Source organism: Thunnus albacares, chromosome 1 (genome assembly GCF_914725855.1).
Source record: "Thunnus albacares chromosome 1, fThuAlb1.1, whole genome shotgun sequence".
NCBI lineage: Eukaryota > Metazoa > Chordata > Actinopteri > Scombriformes > Scombridae > Thunnus > Thunnus albacares.
Genome location: NC_058106.1, coordinates 38,963,223 through 38,977,889, shown reverse-complemented (window position 1 = coordinate 38,977,889; position 14,667 = coordinate 38,963,223). Strand labels below are relative to the sequence as shown.

At 37.1% G+C, this 14,667-nt stretch overlaps 2 protein-coding genes and 1 long non-coding RNA gene across 3 annotated transcripts in view; 1 reads left to right on the top strand and 2 right to left on the bottom strand.

Annotated features, from left to right (window-relative positions):
- The window catches only part of LOC122986896 (NLR family CARD domain-containing protein 3-like), a 1,497,050-nt gene that overhangs the window by 1,189,565 nt on the left and 292,818 nt on the right, over positions 1-14,667 (top strand). The window lies entirely within an intron of this gene.
- Positions 1-14,667, bottom strand: part of LOC122986633 (interferon-induced very large GTPase 1-like) — a 79,350-nt gene that overhangs the window by 39,908 nt on the left and 24,775 nt on the right.
- On the bottom strand, positions 14,179-14,606 carry LOC122987936. Its single transcript, XR_006404668.1, has 2 exons — positions 14,514-14,606; positions 14,179-14,371 (listed from the first exon to the last, which is right to left on the bottom strand). It is a non-coding gene; the product is annotated as an uncharacterized LOC122987936 (long non-coding RNA).

The window sequence follows — 14,667 nt, the reverse complement described above, 5'->3', positions numbered from 1 at the left end:
ATAGAAATAAAAGATTTAAATAAATATTGATTATATGTGAAGTACTACATAAAAAACTGCATTCTTACTCCCCAGAATATAATCACATTATGTACATAATTTCCTGCCAATTTGCTAGGTATGTAATGAATGACACTCAAACAGCCTCATTACAAGTGCCCTCTAAACTTCTAGAACAAACACCATTTCATTCTATAATACTAGGTACAGCATTGCTATATTGCATGAAATATAATTATTCCTGCATGCTTATTATTGCCATATACCTAAGCATCAGCTCATGCTCCCAGTAGATGCAGAGCTAACCCTGCTAACTAACATGAGCATGAATTACAGATGCTAAATGTAGCAACTTAGAGTCATATCAGTAACCAGAACATGAAACTTATTTCTCAGTGGATGCACACAGACTCTCACTGCCCAAACTATGCAGTGCTAACTACGTTTCAACTCAACTACAATAACAGATCACTATCCAGCAGTAGATTTCACTAGTGATGCACTCGCAGACATGCATCATTCTGAATCAACTGAAAAGGGATACAACTTAAATCTATCTTACATGTATGCATACATGTATCTTTTGTTGTCCCCCCTGCCCCCGCCCCTTTCTTTCTCTCTCAACTCAACTGGTCAAAGCTGATGGCCGCCGGGAGCCGGGTTCTGCTTGAGGTTTCTTCCCGTTAAAGGGGAGTTCTTCCTTACTGCTGTTGCCAAATGCTGCTCATGGGGGCAGGGCAGGCCCTAGGATTTTGGTGTTCCTAAACTAGATTTTGTTTGTGGCCCCAAAACACTCCCAGTGCAATCACTCAATCTCACAACTGAATGAACACGAACAAATCAATTTCTATTAAAATTATATTAAAATTTGAGAAGTTAAGATACAATCAACAATTACAAAGTATTCTAAATAATAAAGTTAACATATTTAAACTATAAAAAGCAACAAACTTGCACATAACAAGGTCTATATAAAAAGACAATGACAAATGAACACAATAAAACCAAAAATATTTTGCCAAATAAAAATCAATATAAGAGTGCAAAAACATTCTAAATAAAGTGAACACTACAAAGGTCACTGGCAGGGTACAGGCAATCCTCAGGGATATAAAAAGATTTGGATACAATTCTGTCAGTTCCTTATTCTGGACAAAGTCCAGCAGTTCAAATGCAGTCATCCTGTTTGTAACTGAGGAAGGTCTCTGATTTCTATGGCCGGCTCTCTCCCATAAATGTCAGCTTCCTCTCCGCTCCTCAATGTGTTCTCAAGTTCCTCACATTGTTTCTCCAGTGCTTCATCATCCAAGGTTGGGAAGTTTAGCAGTACTCCAAACTTGCTTTTAACTTTTCAAACACTGCAGACACAGTCATGTCGGAGGTGGATGTAGAAGGCTGTGGTACGTCTGTTATGACCTCTGCAGCTGCAGTCACATCAGAAGAGGGAGTAGATGCCCCCGAAGTCTCTGATTAGACTTAGACTTAGAAGTTCATGGGCCTGGAGGGATAGCTCAGGGCTTCTGCCCTTTTCTATCCATAGTCGGTGGATCTTGTGTCCTTTTGGTCTTGGTCGGCGGAGGAGAGGCAGAAGGATGTGGGGGGACTCATGAGGTTTCAGGACACATGTGGGCCAAGGCACAAACAAGAACAGAAACAAAACAAAACAAAGAAGAGAAAAAAAACAATAAAAAAAACCCTTGTGTTTGGTGTGTTTTATCTACATTTATGTATGTGTGTGCATGTGGGTGATGTTAAGCAGCAGAGGTGGAATAATATTCTGTGTATCCAGATTTGGTTAGTCAGTCAGTTGGTGGCTGGAGGGTCTTTGGTTAGCTGTAGAATGAGTGAGAGGGGGGTGTTAACTGTTAGTTTTGCTTCCTTTATGGTTCTTTGGAGTGAAGGGTTGTTTGTCGCTGTCCTCAGGTATTTCAGTGCTATTGTTTGGTGTCTCTGTCTTAAGCTTTGAATTCCTGTTATGGTGTGTATATAGTGGTTGCTGATGTAGGGTGGGAGTCTGTGTGCTAGTTTGAGTGCTTTGTTTTGGATTGTTTGTAGGCGTTGTAACTGGTTGTCAGAGATGGTGATCCAGGCGGGGACAGAGTATTCGAAGAGTGGTCGGATGTACGATAGGTAGACTTTGATGACTGTAGAGGGTGATGCGCCATGTTTTCCACAGAGGGCTTTGAGATGGTTGAGTCTATTGTTTGCTTTTTGTTCCAGGTTATTGACGTGCTTTGTCCAGGTCATGTTGTTTTGGAATGTGACTCCGAGGAATGTTGCTTCTTTACTGATCTTGATTTTCTGGTTGTATAGTGTTAGATTGGCACTGTTGTTGGGCTGCAGGTGTGGGTTTTTTGTGAAGAGGACGCACTGTGTTTTGGCAGGGTTTAGTTTGATTCTCCACATGTTAGACCAGCTTTCTATTTCAGTTATGCATGTGTGGAGTTTTTTGGCTGCTAGGTTTGGGCATTTGGAACTGGACCAGTAGCAGAGGTCGTCTGCAAACTGTGAGACTTTGGCTATGGTGGCTGGGGGGTAGTATATATCAGATATGTATAGTAGAAAGAGAAGTGGACTCAGAACTGCACCCTGTGGAACTCCTGCTGGGGGGGTGAAAGGTGTTGATATGGCAGAGGCAACTTTGACTTTGATTTGGCAGTTGTTAAGAAAGCTGAAGATGATAGATTGGGTGGGTTTTGGGAGTTTGAGATTTGTATCCAGTAGTCTGTATTTGAGTCCGTTGTGCCATACCTTGTCGAAGGCTTTTTCTATATCAAAGAATATTGCCATGGTTATTTCTTTTTTGTTGAAGTTTCTGTGGATGTCTTCTGATAATCGGATGATGTTGTCTGTGGTGGCTCTCCCTTTTCTGAAGCCGGCTTGATGAATTCCTAGGAGGCCCATAGAGTTTATGTGGTTTGTGAGGCGTGAGGTGAGTATTCTTTCAAACAGTTTTCCAATGTGGCTGAGAAGGCTTATGGGGCGGTAACTAGTGGCATTGTGCGGGTCTTTTCCTGGTTTGTGGATCATAGTGACAACAGCAATCTTCCAGGGTGAGGGGAAATGACCGGTTATGAGGCAGGTGGAGAAGAGCTGTCCAAGGTGCTGGAGATAAGCGGTTGGTGCTTGTTTTATCAGTATGGTGTCAACATTGTCCTCCCCCGGTGCTTTGTTTTTCATCTTTTTCAAGTGCAGTTGTATTTCTTGGATGGTGACTGGCTCTGTGAGGGGATGATGTTCTGTGATGGGATTGGCTGTATTTGTCTCTTTTGTGTTGTGTTTTGTCATTTCTTTATCAACCAGGTCTTTCCATGTATTGTCAAAGTGTGGGTCATTTGGGCATGAGTGGATGTTTTCAAGATGATTACGGAAGAGTGTGGCTTTTTCTTTGTTGTCACTGATGATTGTGCCTGAGGATTTGATTGGTGGTGTGTTATTGTTTTCTGAATCTCCATTTAGGCTCTTTATTTTTTGCCAGAAGGTCCGGGGATTTGTGTTCTGATTGAGTTTTCTGTAGAATGTCTTCCAGGTTTTCTGCTTGTGAAGGGTAAGTTGTATTTTAATAGTGTTTTGGAGTCTGTTTATTTCTGTTTTGGTTTGGGGTGATCTGAACCTTATGAATTCTCTTCTCAGCTTTCTCTTGTGTCTTATGAGTTAGAGCAGGTGAAGGGGTAATGTCTGTGTCAGTGTTTTAGCAGGGTTTACTGCTCTATGTGAAAAGTGCCCTGAGATGACTTTTGTTGTGATTTGGCACTATATAAATAAAATTGCATTGAATTGAATTGAATCTGTTACAAAGGACTGATTGACAGGCTATTTAACCAATAGAAATACACAGTTAGCGGGACTTAGCAAAATGATAGGCAAGGATATGAAACTAAGGGGTAGGATATGAAATCTTCTTTATAGTTGTAATAATGTGTGTTTGAAGCTGAAACTTTCTTTTCATTAATGGTTTGTGCTTCAATATAGCAAACACACTGGACCGTTCACAACTAGCCTCATTTTCATGTTACACAGTCTCCTCTTTATTTGTTGGAGCCCTGTCTATAATCTCCCAAGTCATCAGCTTCACCTAACACCCATCTGAATGCTAACACACAGAAATGCTCACTTCACAAGAAATACACATTCTCTTAACCAAATTTATATTACAACTGTATTTTCACTTTTGTGCAGACTAGATTAAACCTGTATCACTAGATAAACTTGAATACTCTGTGAGCACATATTATTTCCCTTACTGTATTTATCCTGACGTACCTTTGTATGTGGTTTGCAGGGGCAGACTTTAGCATTAGGCAAGGTAGGACACTGTTGGGCCCCGACTGCTATAGATTTATTACGATGTTTTGATATGATAACATATACAATTATGTCACTATTCTTAGTCATTATATCCTGAAATTACTTACAAAAGGTCCCCAAAGCATATGGTCAATGTGCTTTTCATTCTACTACATTTATCTGACAGCTTGTTACTGGTTACTTTACAGATTCAGATTTTATGCACAAAATATATGATCATCAAATTAGGTATGTTGCATTTATTATAGATGAAACTATCCATCAGTATGTATACATGTTTCCACTTGGCCAAATCATTCAACGGCATAACGTTTCTTTTCACTGCTATGCAGACGACACACAGATATACCTTCCTCTGAGACCCAGTGACCCAAAAAAGCCTAGCTGCTGTTGTAGATTGTCTCAGCGATGTCAACTGTTGGATGGCAGAAAACTTCCTTCAACTCAACAACTCAAAAACAGATATCATACTGTTAGTCCCCCAAATCCGAAAAACCCCATCAGTCTTGCTCCCCTATCCACCAACGCGCTGGTGGAGGACCATTAGGATAATGAGAACACATTAAAAATACCAGGTGTAAACACAAAGGAAAGATGGGATCGTTTATCATCCAGATAACTTCTCTGGATACAGATTTTAATACCAGGTGTAAATGGGGTGTGTGTGTCTGCCTTGGTATTTATACTTGATACAGAATCGAAAGCATTTCATACACCTGAACAGCAGATTTCTGTTTACCTTTTTCTTTGGCTCTGAGGAGGAGTGCAGTAAAGAGACCTCAAAACACAATAACTGTAATCAGTTATGTTGAGAATGTGGGGGATAGTAAAGACCCATGATTAATCACTGCCAGTCTGTTCAATTCATTTCTCAGAAATCACTGATTCACTTCCTTGTAGGTATCAGGAGTTTTTTTTTCATTGTGCTGCCAGCTAGATAGATTAGAAGCGATTTTCCACATGCTGTTGAAAAACACCTTTACTACCTTGCTGAAGGGAGATAACAATGTTATCATAAGTCAAGAAGCCCTTGAGTTGAATCTCATTTTGTCTGTTGTCACTGAACCTTTTTTAATTTGCAGGATAACAGCATGGTAGAATATCAAGTTTTGCAAACTTGTCTCAAAATTACTTAACTGCAAAGCTAACTGTGATGGAAATGGAGATAGGTTTTTACATCGCAGATGATGATCAAAAGGCAAAATATGAGTCTTATAGGTAAAACACAACAATAGGTACGTAGTCTCTTATGGAATGTGAGTGTAGGGCAGCTGCTCTACAGGTGCACTGGACTGTATTGTAATCTGATGTCACCAGTGAACCTAGTGAGCGAGCCTGCTACCTGAGTTTAACTCTTAGATGGTTACATTCATCATAAAGGTTGCTTACATTTAACTGGACCAGATAACCACAGTAAACTGTGCAAGGCCGGCTCTAGCCATTTTGGTGCCCCAGCCCCCCCCCACCACATTCCACCCAAATTACCCCACCAGTACTGCCTCGTCACCACCTGCTCATTCTACAGTAAAAATATGGACAACAAACATCAGACACCACAATGGTTTCAAGACAAAAATATATTTTTTTATTTTTATGAATTAAAATTACTTCTCAAACAAACAAATCACGTATCAAGAAGAATGAATAAATGGTTAAATATTACCAACTACCTGTTAGTAACATACAAGACACTGGCACTTCGTTATTCATAAATAACACTCAATAGATGACTCCTTCCACGGTGTCATGTGCCTAAAATGTTCTGGACTCTTCTCATGGCTTTTGAGTATTTCACTGTGATTTTTCATGTCATGTCATGTCATTGAGTCCATTAGTGATTCATTTGTAGTTTTTTGTGAGAACAGGTTGCAGCGGAAGCAGTAAAGACTATTTTTTTCTTGGAATATACCACCCAGCTTCTCTTGATTTTCTCTCTATTCACTAATTTTCTGTAAAGTGGTGGTGATGGGAACTTCTCCCATCCTGTCATTTTGTAAACGCAGAGTCTTATTTTACCTGATATGGCCTCTGCTGACTAACTCCGTCCTCACCATATCAGACAGGATCTATAGCTGCTGCCTTGATGGACTCACTTACTTCAGGATCTGTTCCGGTTGATGGTGTCTGCAGGCTGTAGAGTAACAGTGTATGTTGTGTCTGTTGTTCCTTCACCTGCAGGCAAATCTAAACATACATGCAAATATAGTTATTAATCCTTTTGTAAGAACACACAATGATTCATAAATTACAAAACATCAGGCAACAAACACATCTGAAGCATTAATTATAGATAACAGTTGACCAGAACTGTTCAATTACATGAGTGAAAAAAGAATCCAGGTTTAAATTATCTTTGATGGGAATAAGTTATTCCAGCTTTAATGTGTCCTGTAGACATCTTGAATAAATATAGATGGTTGCAGTCTAATGATTATTATTTAAGTTAGCTGTGTTCCCTTTCTTACTATAGAAATGATATTTATGATTCAATATATTTTATTGTGCTACTGTTGCCATGATAATGCAAGTATGTAAGAAACCATTTAATAATAGATAATAAAAATGAAAAAAAAGAATAAATGAATGAAAATAAAAGAAATGAAATGTGTGTGTGCAAGATGCAGTTCTCATGGCTTTCTGTCATCGTTAAGGGTTAGAAAATGGTTAAAGGTTTGGCCAAAGTACTGACATAATAAAAATAGATTCCCCAGCATCCGTTTGTGGACAAAACATTCCAAATGCACAGGATGGGTTATGTTTGTCCATAACTGATTGTGAATATTTGATAGAATTAGAGTAAAATGTGTTTGGAATTTGTCCATGTTTACATTAGTTACATAACTGCAGCTGTAACATACAATGAACAGAACTCACCTGCTGCAGGCTGTGTTTCACTGCAGGTAGCTGGAGTGTTTGATATGATGTTAGATGTTGTTGACCTGCAGCTGTATTCAAACATACAGAACATCCAGACTGTTACACCACTGCACCAAGTCCTTTGTGTCATTCTACTGCATATAAAGTAGCACTGTACAAATAAACTTTATTTAATTTGACTAAGACCTACATTTAATTAGTAACAATGTGTAATTGTAACATTGTACAACAACAATAGTGATAATAATGACAACGTAGCAGTGTATGATCAATTACACAGACCACATATAACATGGCTGAACTGTCCTGCTTCAGAGGGTGGTATAGATGGGAGATCAGATGTAACTTCTCCAGCAGCTGGAGGTTCTGCAGATGTTTCCTGAGAGCATCTGGACAGTTATAGAGTAGATATTTGCCTGTTACAAGCAAACACATGTGGCTACAGAGTAGACAAATAACTGCTGCAGCCTGTTGCACCAGCTGTGTGTAAATTCAAGCTTAGTTATAAGGTGAATTATTACTAAGTTGTAATTTATGCATTAAAAAATGTAAATCATAACATGTCACATGACTCACTGATGGTAAAACAACAGTTTTTCTGCCACACATCATCATTTTCTCATCAATTGCTCCCATTTCACAACACAGTAATCCAGTAGAGATGTGTGTTTGTGTGGTTGTAAACTGCTTGTTTGCTAAATTTTCTTCTCAATAAAATTTCAGAGAATCTTGATAAGCATGTGCTTTCTTTTTATTAAATAAATGTTGAGTGACTTACTGAGTTTTTTGTCCTACAAATGATGCTCATAACATATTCAGGCAGTAAAACTTTATTTACATACAGTGCATCTAAACCAGATTCGTCTTCAGACATATTCATACACTATTTTAACACTAGTTAATTTATAAAAAAGAAAGAAAGAAGGGATTAGGTAGATCAGTTTGTCAGTTGCTCCCAATTGTTGCTCGTATGTAGTTTAGATACCGACCCCCCTCACTGCTCTCACATCTCATCCTACACTCAACATCATTTTTCCTACAGATAGTGTGAGGTATTTTTAGCAGCTCGCCGTTCTGCCTGTTTTCTGAGAAATCAACTATTTCTCACCTACATGTTAAAATACCTCAACTCAAGAAAAAAATCTCGACAAACCAGGGGTCTACGCCCTGCAGAGGAGTAGAGAGTGGCAGCAGTTGCCAAAACAACCACCCACTCCCCACTACTGTTTCTGGTGCCACTCAACCTGTCATCATCCGTGATTCTCTTCAATAAAATATAGAGCTGATGAAGGACGAACTTGTTTGACATCTCTCTTAATTTAAGTTTGTGCGTATAACAACTGAACTACATCAGTTAGCTTTTAACACCTCCCACACATATTCCTGAGATATCAAATCAAAGGCTTTCTTTTGGTTTAGACTTATGATGGAGAATTCATCCACTGCAGAATTACTGGTTATACATCTCAGTACGCCAAAGTTATTCCACATCAGCCTTCCCTTAATAGCACATGTCTGTTCTTTTCAACTATTTTTTCCAGGTCATCATTTAATCTTTTTAATAATCTACATTCATCAGTGTGATATGTCTCCAATTATCTATTTTATGAGTGTCTCCTTTCTTATAAATAAATGATATGACTCCATGATAAGAGGAGCTGTGTAGTTTGTCTATCTTGATTCCAGCATTAAACACAGAGGTTTGTGCGCACCTGCATCTGTGCACCAACCTGCCTGCACTGCACATCTCTGAACAAACTGAGCAACTGAAGCTACAGAATGAACATGAGAGTGTTGTAACACACAACAGATGTTCACTGAGATCTAGTGCAGAAATTTGAATTTAAAAATTTTAAGGTATGAATTTTATTGCAGTCAGAGAGATCAAAACTGTATCAGGTGGACATAAGACTACTATCAACAGTTAATTTAAAAAGAGTGGAAGTGTTTGAATTTAATAGTAGTCTCATTATCTTCATGTGAAGCACTGTATGGGATATTATACACTATGTGACTATGTTTGAAGTATGAAGCTTTTTCAAATTACTAAATGCTTCTGTCCCAACAGTCCCTCATAAAACTAAAAATATTTTTTTACAGTGGAAATAAAAACATTTGTGTGCTTACAGAGGGGTGTTCCATCAACGCAGCTAAAGAAAGCTGCGCTTACTAGAAAAAGCCTGGCTAGAATTAACGTCAACTTTCACTTGAGGCTCAAGCCGTTCCACTAACGCAGTTTGTCTGCCTCTGGTCAGCGCTAAGTCTAGCCAGACTGGAATAAGCTTGAAGTGTGCACATGCACAGAGTACATAAGCAGTCCAGAACAGTCAATTGTAGAAAAGACGATACTATGTCACAAAAAGAAGAGAAAACTAGAGCGGCGTTCTTCTCCGCAGCAGAACAAACCTGCTGATGAAACTATATAAAGAATATTAAGGGGTTTTCACCATAAAGGCCAATACTGCTACAATTAACAAAGTGAAGGAGATGGCTTGGTACAAAATTGATGACAGATTAAATGCGTACCTGTAGGTAGGTAGTGATGGCCTAAAGGTTGGAGGAGTGAATTTATTACCAGAAGGTTGACGGTTCAATCCTTGCATCTGGCTGCATGAGTCTGGGTGGGGAGAGTGAAGAGCAGCACTTGCCCCTGTTCATGGTTTTATCTTTATTTGTTCATAAATGAGCATTCAGTAGTATTGCCCTTCAGATCAGTGTGGTTATATTATCACTAGGTTAGATAATATCAGATGTATAATTAAAATTACAGTGTCTGCAACTTAAGAGAATCAACTTACCAACATTATCGTACTCTTTGACACATTTTCTCTTTCACAAAATGTCCATTAACAAGCGTCAATGAAAGTTAAGAATTAAGTTGCAGTTGGAGATAAAGAAACTGGAAAAGGATATAAGTACAGTGGAAACTGCTTATTGATCACGTCTGTCCAGGTCAAATATCACTATAATATCATAACCTTTGTTTTTTCTTTATTTCTCATGCAGAATACCATCTAACTGTGACAACGCTGAGAGATCTGCAGAAATCTCAGGTACAACAGTGATAGAAAGAACATAATGGTATTTGTTTGTGTGCACGTGTTCACTCCAAGCTCCTTCTGTCTGCTTCCACGAGCTACCTGTCCACTACAGACATGGAGTTGAACCGTAATGAATGAATGCAGGGGAGAAAAATGACACAGAAACTAAGAGTTTAACAGTTCTAACTGCGGTTACAGGTTCTAATTATTCAGAGGAAGTATTTGAAACTAAAATCATCATTCAGTCCAGCAGGTGTCATTGTGTTGAGTGTCGAAATCCAGTAAATCTCTCTCTGAGAGAGTGTTTTGGTAGATTGCCTCCTCTGGCTGAAGGAGTTACATCTTCAAGTCCAATTAAAGCTGCAAGCAGCGTTGAACGGGCCTTTGCACCCTTGCGCATGTCGGGCTGCGGTGCAGTCCAAGGGCTTCTGTCACAAGCATGCAGATGTCTCCAGACCTGGGCTGACAGGTCTGACTTTACAAACATGTAAAGTTTGGTGCAGACTGGAGCATTTACAATAAAGTTATAGCAACTTCCTCTGTCATGGCGAAACATCAAAACTCAACGGTGTGAGGATGACAATTTTCTGCAGGGTGAGACATGTCTGTCTTGCTCACACCTATGGCATCAAAATTATGCAAGTTTTGGGCCCATTCACTGTAATTTCAATTAATAATTTTAAAACTTTTGATGAGTTTGTGTGTAAAAGAAATTCCTAATTTTCATCAAGTCTATTTTTTAGAAAAGTAAAGACTTTTAACCCACATGACCTGTCAAACTTTGATTGACATGTGTACTGTCAGGTGTGTAGAGACAATAAGTAACTGCAGCTGAACACAGAAAAATACTCATATATTTGAATGGAGAGTGTGAGCGAACCGCTAGGTGCTCGGGCCCTAATAAAGGAAGAACTGCAGTACAGAGCTACAAATTTTAGTTTAAATTTTATTTTTCTGCAGCACTTTATCACTAAACTGTCACTCTCACTGTATTTTTCCATTCTCCTCATAGGTCATCCCCACTACTGAATTATACATATAAGACTCATGATTATTGTAAAATAAATGATAATAACACCAAACTTGTATATAATGTACTGTATATATATAGACCTTTCTGCTGTATCCTACAAAAATGAGCTGCATTCAGACCCATTACTGTCTACACACCTGGTTGAGATTGAACACGTTAGTCAATAAGTGACAGAGACTGACAGGCAGAGAGGTGAAGGAGTCACTTAAACTGTCCGTCAGATTATTTGTCATGTTTTCATCTTGTTGGATCAAACACAGACAGGAGTTATTAATATATGAATAAGACTGTGCAGTTTCTGATTTCAGACACTGTTAATTTTCCATTTAGAAAGCTGCAATAGAGTGTAGACTCCACACAAGGTGGACTTGACTCTTGTGCCCTCAAGTGGTAGAAGACTGAACTTATCACTACTTCACTACTTCTCTCTTGTTCTCAATATTTGCTCTTTGAACTGTGATTCAGTGTTTCACTGTGTATTCATACAACAGATAGACTTTAATCCTCTTCAGATTTCATGAAGAACTTACTCCAGTGCCAAATTAACAGCATCTACTGGTGTCTAGTGGTTCTATTTGATAAAGGACCAGTTCACCCAAAACTGCAGAAAAACATTTTGTGAGTAACCTCTTGTGATATGTGTAGTCATGGAGATAGTTTTGGTTTTATTTGTCCAGTGTTTGAGATGTCTGTCACCACACCAGTTCAATGGAGTTTCATTTGTGGTTCTCACAGCACTGAAAAGTTACATTAAATTAAAATCAACAGCAGTGTGTTTTTCTAGAAAGTGTGACTGTTACTGTGGATAATCCACAGAAAATACTGTAAAAAGATGTCAGATTAGTTTAGTAGAAAGTCTTTCCACTCAGAGTTGTTGAGAATGTGTCCTGTGGATTGTCCAGAGTAAGTGGGGACATTGTTTTTAGAAAGACGTGATACTGTTGAAGTCTTTTAAATGTCACTTTTTAATGCACCTCCATTGTATTGGGATGGTGGCAGAAAACTCAGAGACAGATATCTCAAAAACTGTGAAGATAAAACCAAAAATAGAGAATAATCCTCCAAATACCTGTAAACCTCTCTGTGAGTCATATTTTATAACATTGGGTCATAATTTTATACAATTTGAATCTAAACATGTTCAGAGTCTGTAGTGTTGATTAATAATTGATAACTGCTGTTGATAGACACTGTTGTCCCATAATGCAATGCACAATGGAAATAAAGGAACTACTGACAGCTGGTAAAGAGTGACACCATTGTTGTCAGTAGTGCAGCAGCTTTGATTACAGCTTTAAAAACATAAAACTAAAGTCACACATTTGTAGACGAAAACTTTATACCCAATATTTGTGAACTTATCAAAATTGAAATTGGCAATATTGATCTAAAGTTGTTGTTTGGTGTCAAATGTTTGAAATTCTACGTGATGGCTTTATGCATTAATTGTTTATTACTAAAGATATTTAGCCACATGATCTTTGTACATACAGTATATTATCACCATCACTTATCATTATACACATAACTATACTGTATGTCAACCTGTAAAAAAGAAGAAAAAAAAACACTGATAAAGCAAAACTTGTTTGTATCTTGTTTAATTCATTGTGTCAGAAGTTGAACATGATCAACAGAGCAGAAGATGCCACATTATTCCCACAGTTGGCTTGTTTAGACAATATTTAAACATGAGCTGAAAGGTCAGTTACAACAACATAAAGACTCTTATTCACTGACTTTTATCAAACACACATCAAAAGATCAAATGTTTTACATGTTCCTGTTAGAAATAAACTGTAAAAATATTAAAGAATAGTGATGACATGTTAGAAAACATCTGTTTCACATGGCCTTTGTTCTTCATCATCATCATCATCAACAGCATCATCATCATCATCATCATCATCATCATCATCAACAGCATCAGCATCATTATATTTAGCTCATGTCATTATGTACATAGTTGTGTTACAAGATGAATAAAACAAAAACTTTTGTACTCATTAAAAAGTAAAATGCAAAAATACAAAAAACAATAATATGTTTTTAAAAGATAAAACCGTTTTCTGATCTTTAACTTGACTTGTTCAACATCATCATCTGTGAAAAATAATGAAAAAAAAGTTACATTAACAACACATGAAATGACGTCTTAGTATTTGTACATGAATCAAAAAGTAATTTGCATCAACATGCAAACATTTGAACTGATGACAATTTATTTACTTTAATCTCCAAGAAAACATTAATAACTATTTTCATTGTAACATGTTACAATTTGTAAGTAACGTTAAAAATAAAACCATGAAAAATGTAAAAAGTAGTGAAACATATTTCAAAACAGCATCTCATTACATGACCTTTGAACTACATAGGCCTTCATCATCATCATCATCATCATCATTATTACACTTTTACTTGAAATAATAAATAAACAACTAAAAAAAGGTAAATATTTAAAAGTCTGAGTGATTGTTTCTGTGCTTTCTGCCTGTTTGTTTCATGTTCAGCTTCAGAAAGGCACCAAAAGTCATTTGTATCAATATTTGTTATTGATTGACTGGTAGTAACCATTAGAAAGCCAACTGCAAACACTGAATGAACCATGCTGACATCTTCATCACTGTCATCATCATCATTATCTTGCACACTGGTTACTATTCACATACATGTGATATATGTAGCCATATAGCAATATGAACAAACAGAAAAAAACAGTTGCAATCATAAAAAAGAGTGAAAAAGAATATTAATCAATCATTAATCATTAATCATGACCTTTTTTCATGAGGTCTTTATAAAACATCATTATCATCATAATTGCATATTTACACATATGCAAATAAAAACTTGAAAAAAACAAAACATTTGTAATGATCACAAACCAAAAAATAAAAACATAAAACATTGTGTCTATTTTACATGATCTTTGTTGTACATCATCATTTTCTTTATCATTATCATGAACACCAGTCATTAATCATGAGAGAAGAAAACAAAACATCTGTAAAAAAAATAAAAACACAAAATAAAAAAGTAAAAAAGAAATATTATAGAAAAAGTTGAACAGTCTAATATAACTATCTGCAGCTTTTCAACTTCTCAGCAACTTGTTCAAGTCATCATTTTTCATTCATCATGTTCACCAGACCAAAGGATGCCACAGTATTCACTGTCAGCAGCTGCTTTAGTCTGTTTGAAAGTCATTTACATTAAAAACAAAACAATAAACATTAAAACAGTTGAACCACAAAGTCAGTTACATAAAAAATAAAACATGAAAAACAAAACAAAAATGTCTGGGAAGTTTTTCATTACACTGAATTAGACTGAAGACTTAAAGTTTTCTAGACAACATCTAGAATCTAATGGTTCAGCCAAGGTGATCATTTTTTAAACAATATT